The sequence below is a fragment of the Mandrillus leucophaeus genome, unplaced genomic scaffold (assembly GCF_000951045.1).
Source record: "Mandrillus leucophaeus isolate KB7577 unplaced genomic scaffold, Mleu.le_1.0 Scaffold840, whole genome shotgun sequence".
Lineage (NCBI taxonomy): Eukaryota > Metazoa > Chordata > Mammalia > Primates > Cercopithecidae > Mandrillus > Mandrillus leucophaeus.
Window position 1 is genome coordinate 1,361,906 of NW_012109142.1, and position 8,369 is coordinate 1,370,274.

Here is an 8,369-nt window from a genome sequence, read left to right on the forward strand (position 1 = left end):
TAATATAGCAACCTGAAGAACTCAGTTATCCATCAGGAAGACTATTCTGATCTCAGGATTGTTACACTGGAGTGAGTGAAAGGGCAAGATGTGGGACCTTCTCAGTGAAACCAGAAAAATGGGATTGGTTCTCCTCTGAACAGCTCATGTTTTCATGCTGAGGGTAGAGATAAGAAGGAGGCTCTCAAGGTCCCTTCCAGACCTAGGATTCAGTGATTCATGAAATCATGAAGCAAGGTGGGAGGACCCAGTTTGTCCTTACTTACATTTATGCTCTCATCTTTTAAAGGAGCCACAAAAATGAGACTCTGCTTCCTGTAAATGTCTTAATATTTTTTCTACAACTGAGACATAATCTAAGTACTTTCTAAGAAGAGAGAGTCCACTGTTCTCTTACCTTTCTTCTCAGACTTGAGTAAGCCGACTGAGGAAAATAGAGTAGAAAGAAGAACCTGTCAGCATATTGTCAGGTAAGTATAAGAATTACACCATATAAATAGCTACCATGAATAATTTATTTGGAAGCTAGATGGCATTATTTGTGCTGAATTGTACTTCATCCGTTTTCCTTCCTTTTCTTTTGGGGTTTTTATGAGTTTAGGTTTTTTGTCATTATATACAGCAGAGGAAAAATAAATATCTGTTTAACAATAAAAACATTCTAATTTGTTAAAAGGCCTGTAAGTATTCTGGGAAGTTTTTGTTGTTGTTGTTGTTGACCTCTATCCAGTTGCAGTAGAAGAACAATGTAGTGTAATAATTGCTATTTTTTCTCACTATACTAAACCATACCAGCTTTTTAAAAGGAATCATTTTATTTTATAACGGTGGACCCACTCTGTAGCTTTTTACTCACGAATTGAACTTCCCCTCTCTCCTCCTCTCTGTATTTGGTCATATTCACAGTCTGTCCATGAGCCACTTGGTAGGTGGAAACATTTCTGACAAGATCTATTGATCTATGGAGAAGGACCAATGAAACAAGGACTAAGTAAGTAATGAAAAATTTTACCTAGGAAGCAGCAATAAAAAACTAAGATATGATGTGATAAAGTTCCATAAAAGATGTTTGTAGGGCACTGTAATACCAGGTTAAAACAAAAAAAACAAAAAAGATGCTAGAAGGGAAATTGGAAACTGGCCCAAAAAAGTGTTAATAGATAACAAAAAAGCACTTCTTCTTGTGAGAATGTTGAAGGGAAAACTCATAAAACTTAGAAAGGAATTCATATATACCTTAAGATTGAATCTCTATGGGGACAAAATGATCATTGTGCACCTGCTTTAGAAAGGTGGTGAATTAAAAAAAAAAAAAAAAGATTGCTCCTCTTCGGCTTATAAAAAGTAGTAGAGAGAGAAGCCCAGGCTAGGAATATAATCTGTGTAGGATAAAGGGAAAAGTGGAATGGCAAATGTCTCTGCCAAAGTACGTGGTCCTTTTATTTGGTAAAATAATAATAAAAAGAGAAAGCGGTGGCCTAGTTTGGGGTCAGAGAGAGTGAGATGATTGAAGGATTTTGAAGATCTGTGATGTGACTTTTTTTTTTTTTTTTTTTTTTTTTTTTGAGACAGAATTGTGTTCTGTCGCCCAGGCTGGTGTGCAATAGTGCAATCTTGGTTCACTGCAACCTCTGCTTCCTGGTTCAAGCAATTCTTATGCCTCAGCCTCCTGAGTAGTTGGGAATACAGGCACACCACACACCATGCCCAGATTTTTTTTTTTTTTTTTAAGTAGTAGTAGTCTGCTACTACTAAAAATAGTATTTCGCCATGTTGGCCAGGCTGGTCTTGAACTCACAACCAAAAGTGATCCACCTGCCTCGGCCTCCCAAAGTGCTAGGATTATAGGCGTGAGCCTCCATGCTCTGCCTGATGTGACATTTTTACTATTAAGCTGTTCCCTGTTCCAAATTGTTCTCTATATTGTCTCTCAATATCTTCAAACCTTGCATACAAGTCAGTTATATGTAACAGCCTCATGTCAAAGTGTTCATGGGGAATTTAAGGATAAGACATGGAAAAGAAGGGCAGGCCCCTTGGAATTACCCTTCTACTGAGGTCTATTTGGCAAAGGTGACAGCAGTTGAGGGAGATGGTTGTGCAAGAATTTCATGATCCTTAGGGAAACAGGTGAAGGTTTGAGCCAGACCTGAGAGCAGCAGGTAGGAGCTGGTGGTAGCAGAAAAGCGGACCCTCATATGCACCGGCTCACCTTCAGTTTTTCCCAGACCTACCAGTGGAAGGTGCGCATTGAAGAGAGTTGTGCTATGGCAGGGGAGGGAAGCGGGGGTGTGAAAGGCTACAACACTTGCATTACAGGAGGAGCTGGTGGTATTGCAGTCAGAGATAACACCTACGTATGTCATGATTATATAAATTCAACTTTTTCTGTAGATGATGCAAGAGCTACTCATTTTTTAAAGTGAAAGTAGCATAATCAGATTTTAATGTTAGAAAGAAAACTCAGATGATAGGATCGAGATGAGATTGGAAAAGTAAGTGAGGATAGTTGGGAAGATTAGGAAGGGTCCAGGGATAAATAATAAACTAGGATGGTGAAGGGAGAAATCAAGAGGAGGCAATAAATTAGTCATTTCAAAGATCAATAAAGTTGATGGTTAATTTGAAAGTGGTGGAGCAGTGAAGGAAATTGCTTGTATTATTAGTCACTAGCCAAGTTTGGTATGGAAAGCTTAGGAAAAAGCACCAGGTTTAATGGGAAGGATATGTTGAGTTTGAGGTCTGTGGGGAACATCCAAGTGAAGATGGCTAATGGTCAGTGGAAGTACGGGTCTGGAGTGCTGGAGTAAGGTTGGGCTTATTTATGATATAAAGCTTTGTGACAATATTCTCTCAGCCCAAAATTGGGATCTAGAGTTTTTCCAATTTCCAATGGCTGGTGAATTTATTTTCATGAAATTTTTACAAATGTATGTGGAAGCATATCATGAGATTTCAACTAATCTTTAAGTAAAAGAATAAAACCACTTGAAATCAGAATGTCCCTGAAAAAAAAAAAAAAAAAAAACAGGGTATACAGTCACTATACTTATACCTCATCTATTTCAAAAAGAATTGATATAATTTAGATATTAGACCAAAGCTTCACAATAAAAAAGATTAATTAGAAATTAATAAGAAAGAGAAGAAAATATAAGTAACTAGATCCCTGAAATGAGTCAATAACCCCAAAACAAGTTTAAGTTAACTTGAGATTTCTGTAAAAATTAAGAAGGGGTGAAGAATATTTGATCAAAGTTACAAAGTATTTGATAAAAAGGAAGGCCAGTATTAACTTAGGGAGAGAAACAATTCTTGACACAAAATTCTTTGGAGAATTTATCACACAGATCTGTATATAAAGGACACTGAGTAACAGTGAAAAATGGTTTTACCAAAGCTACAGAAATGTTCTAAAAATGGATCCTTCCTATATTGACCATATTTAAAAGCTAAGGATATAATATTGAGTCCAAAGGGAAGATACTTTTTTTCAGAAAACTAAGATACCACGGCTCAAGTAGGTTGCTTTTTGATGACAATTAAAGGAATGGGGCCAAAAATCTTTGGAGGATTGGATAGTGAACATGTTTTACTAATGCTCAAATCTTAAATATTTTCAAGCAAGCTTCTGACAAAATTGCTGAATCTCTACTCTTTTGTTGTTGAATTCTCTGATGAGTGTTTAGGTTTTGACGTTCTGTGTATAGATGAAAGTAAATTTCCAATTTTTCAGTTTTCAGACTGTGATGGTTAATATTGAGTGTCAACTTGACTGGATTGAAGGATGCAAAATATTGTTGCTGGATGCATCTGTAAGGGTATTGCCAAAGGAGATTAACATTTGAGTCAGTGGACTGGGAGAGGTAGACCCACTCTCAATCTGGGTGGGCACCATCTAATCAGATGCCAAAGCAGCTATAAGGAAAGCAGGCAGGAGAAGATGGAAGAGCAGACATGCTGAGTCTTCCAGCCTTCATCTTTCTCCCGTGCTAGATTCTTCCTGCCCTCAAACATAACACTCCAAGTTCTTCAGCTTTTGGACTTTTGGACTTATACCAGTGGTTTGCCCAGGGGCTTTTGGGCCTTTGGCCACAGACTGAAAGCTGCACTGTCGGCTTCCCTACTTTTGAGGTTTTGGGACTCGGACTGATCACCACTGGCTTCCTTGTACCTCAACTTGCAGACAGTCTATCGTGAGACTTTACCTTGTGATTGTGTGAGTGAATTCTCCTTAATAAACTTTCTTTCATTCATATATATATATATATATATATATATCCCCTATTTGTTCTTCCCGCTAGAGAACCCTGGCTAATGCAAAGACCTATAGAAGAAGAGTTGAGACTCTATTGTGAAAGTTTTGGAGGCACCTTTTATGGTGGCCCACGTAGAAGACCTTACCATGTTTCCATAAATGAGGGCCTCTACAAATTTTGTAAAAGTCCTTCTAACTTGGAAAATTACTATGAATCTATTTAATTCCTTATAGGATTTTACCACTGAAGGTTAGACAATATAATTTTGGCTTGGAAACTTCAATAATTTGTCATCCCAGCCAAAAAAGCAAACTCTTCATTGCCTCTACAAAGAACATTCCTATGAACTCATAAGATTCAAATGAAATAACCCAATACTTCAGCTCTCTTTTGATTAGTTAAAAAGAGACAGAGAGACAAAGAAAGAAAGAAAGAAAGAAAGAAAGAAAGAAAGAAAGAAAGAAAGAAAGAAAGAAAGAAAGAAAGAAAGAAAGAGGAAAAGAAAAGAAAACCCCTAAATTAATAATATAATAAAGTTATCCCTCATTGCTGCTTTCACTGGACACCTCCAAATATGATCTCTTTTAAAATCCTGCTGGATGAGGTCATTTAACCATACCTATTTAAATATTAGGGAATACTAGTAAATGCAAGTATTTTCATTTTAATTAGATTATGCTAATGCTACTGAAAATAATCTGCCAATATACTTGCTGCTTTTTCCAAAGCTCTGATATGAACCAAACAGGCTGGTTCTTGCACATTTTTTTTCATATTTAGCGAGAGAGCCTCCCCCAATAAGAAAAATTCATCAGAATGCTTATGAGCACTTTAGATTTTAGATAAGGATACTCCATTCCATTTATTGTATGTCAAGTATAAGAATTTAGGACAATATATACAGTCAATCTGTTTAAAAATTCTTTCTCTATAGATTGTTAAGTAGGTGATAAATCTTGAGTTGTTATTAACGTTAAAAGTAACTAAAGATGGTCAGGTGTGGTGGCTCACGCCTGTAATCCCAGCACTTAGGGAGGCCAAGGAGGGTGGATCACTTGAGGTCAGGAGTTTGAGACCAGCCTGGCCATCATGGCGAAACCCCATCTCTACTAAACACACAAAAAATTAGCCACGCATGGTAGCATGTGCCTGTAATCTCAAGCTACTTGGGAGGCTACGGCAGGAGAATCGCTTGAACCAGGAGGTGGAGGTTTCAGTGAGCTGAGATCACATCACTGTACTCCAGCCTGGGCAACAGAATGAGACTCCATCTAAAATAATAATAATAATAATTCCAAACTGCTAAGACCTTAGTTAAGCTGTGTTACCTATGGGGTCCCCAAGCTCATCACCATCCCTTAAGCCCAGGATGATGGAAGCCTCTGAGAATCTTGACTAAAAATTCCAGTATCACTGACAGTGAGAGCAGAGAGTACTCTAAGTAAGGCAGATTTGTCAGACCTGAACCTCTTTTCTTAGGATTGGCTAAATTCTGATCACCAGTTTAAACCTGCAACTCAGTACCAAGGTCTTTAGTGTAGAAATAGCAAATGTGCACTTATGCAATCTTCAACTCTTACACCTATTTCCAACTACAAGTTAATCAAGCACAGAGAATGTATTGAAGTTGTGTGCCTGAAAATGATAACCACATTGACTTGATAGGCTGAAAATGGAAGGGGAAGAGACTAGAAGGCCCAGAAACATCAGAGCCTTAAAAATGTGATATAGCAGGTGGATGAAGACTGATAAACTCAGCTTCATTGAGTTCTTATGGATTTTCTGCAGCTGGAGAACATGAGGCAGAGAGTTCATCTCTGGCGAAATTGGGACTAATCTTATTCCTTAAGATGCCTATGAGAGTAAAGAATGTTTTTAAAGACCAGATGCAAGCATTTTTAGCAGCCAGCAAATTGGAAGTGGAGATAAGACAGAGTGAGATGAGCTGGAAGAAGAGCTATCCTTCCTTGAATAGCAGTTCAAGCTCATATTCCCTCTGTCACCATTCAGACATGACCTCCACCAGCAGAGCCTAATGCACAAGTTAGCATAAAGAAATACTGTCTCTTAGAATGGCATCCAGCAGGAGGAGGCAGGGCCTTTTGTCTCAAACCAACTTGTGCATACAGAGGGATAAGTAATTATCCTCATCTTAAACTCAAAGCACTCTCCATTTCAGAACAGGAAAAAAATGTACATGGCATCCAGGAATTTACTTTTTTATTTAACCTCATTCTGCTGCTTATCAGGTATTACCAGAACTTTATTCTCACCTTTTTAACCCTTCCCTTCCCTTTATCCCTCTAGGAAAGACACATTTTTAATCGTTGGCAAATGTTTGAGGTTTTTGTTTGTTTTAGTTTTAGTGTTTGTTTGTTTGTTTGTTTAGTCTTGACTATAGAACATGTCCAGCCTATTGAAACTCTATCAAAGCTCTAAGGCTTACAGATGCCACCTGCACTGTTAACTTAGTCTTTCTTCTCCTATTGCTTGCAGTTGGTATGCCATTATTGTAAATTAGACTGAATCTACCATTGAGACATCCTCTCCTTTATCTTGTTTGTGTTGTGGAGATAAGAGATAAATTGAATGCCCCAAGTGAAATGCTATCAAGTTTTCCCTCTATGTGTAGAAATGGCAGTTTCTGAAGGCTCACGTATTCTCAGAACTTCCACCCTCTAGAGTTGATATAAAAGGAAAAAAAGGAGGTAGAAATCCATATTTACTAGTAGTTTTCCCTCTGGGAGCCTTTTCACTAACTCTTTTACTTTCTTTTCCTAAATACTGTTATGTCAAGCTGTGTGCATGAAAGAATGATTAAATAATCAGAAATCTGTAATATTAAAAGTTGGAAGAATTGTTTAATCCTGAGACTATGTGAATTGTCAGTAAGCCTATGCCAGACTGAGGAATAACTCTGGAGATTGTAATTTCTCAAATCAAGAATGCTTTCAATTCAGGTAAGGAATTTCACTAATTGAAATAAGAATACCAGTAAAATAATTAGATATTTTACTAGAGTGTTGCCTTGCACATCTGCTTTGAGTGCTAAGTGCTGACATATGTTTATTTATTACTCTAAACACCATAATGAAGGGTAGACATTCTTGCCCAAGTTATAAATTAATACTTCTTGGTGGCATTCATGGTCATTCCCAACTAATCTAAACCACAGATACTAAATTCAAATGCCAAGTGTCAATTGTTTCTTTTATGTTATTTATAATATCTCCAAAATTGGTGAATATTACATTTGAATTGTATTTTAAACATTCTAACACTATGCAAACTATTTCATGCCTAGATTTGTGTTTATATGGCTAAATCTCAGGAAAAGATTTTTAGTGCTTTAGAGGCACAGTTAACATTTTTCAGAATTACTTAAAATTCATCTCTTTGCCTTTGCCTCCTTGGGGTCTGTTTTCCTTTGTGTCTGACTCACAACATCTACTTCATGTGGGATGGTCTAAGGCATAGTAGATGGGAATGTTACAATGGGGAAAAGGGTTGGTTTCCTGAACTTACCAATGGGAAGAGAGGAAAAGTTTAATTGGGATTCAGCCAGATGCATGGGACAATTAATTCCATGAAATATGGATTCGATGAATATGAAGAAATATGGGAACGACTGTGGAAAGGTAGAAGGAAACAATTTGGAGGAAATTTATTCTTATGTGTACTTTCATTTATTTAATAATTTTTATTGATTGCTAAATTCTAGAGATTTTGCTAAGCAATAGAATATAAAGGTAAACAGAGCAAAACTAGAAGCTGCCTGTCCTCAAGGAGTTTTTTGTTTTGTTTTGTTTTTAAATATGAGGTCTCACTTCATTGCCCAGGCTGGCCTCAAACTTCTGGGCTCAAGCAATTCTCCCACTTCTCCCCTCAGCCTCCTGAGTAGCAAAGATTATAAGTGCATACCACTATGCCCTCCACTAAATTTGAATCTAGTAGAGGAGACAGGTATGAATCAAATAATTAGATAAGAGTGCCATTCAAATTAATAAGTACAAGAAAGGAAAAAAGATGGGGAGATATGAGAATGTATCATGGGGAAAAAGTATATATAAGGAAATGATGATGGAGCTGAGACCTGAAGCTTGACTGGTG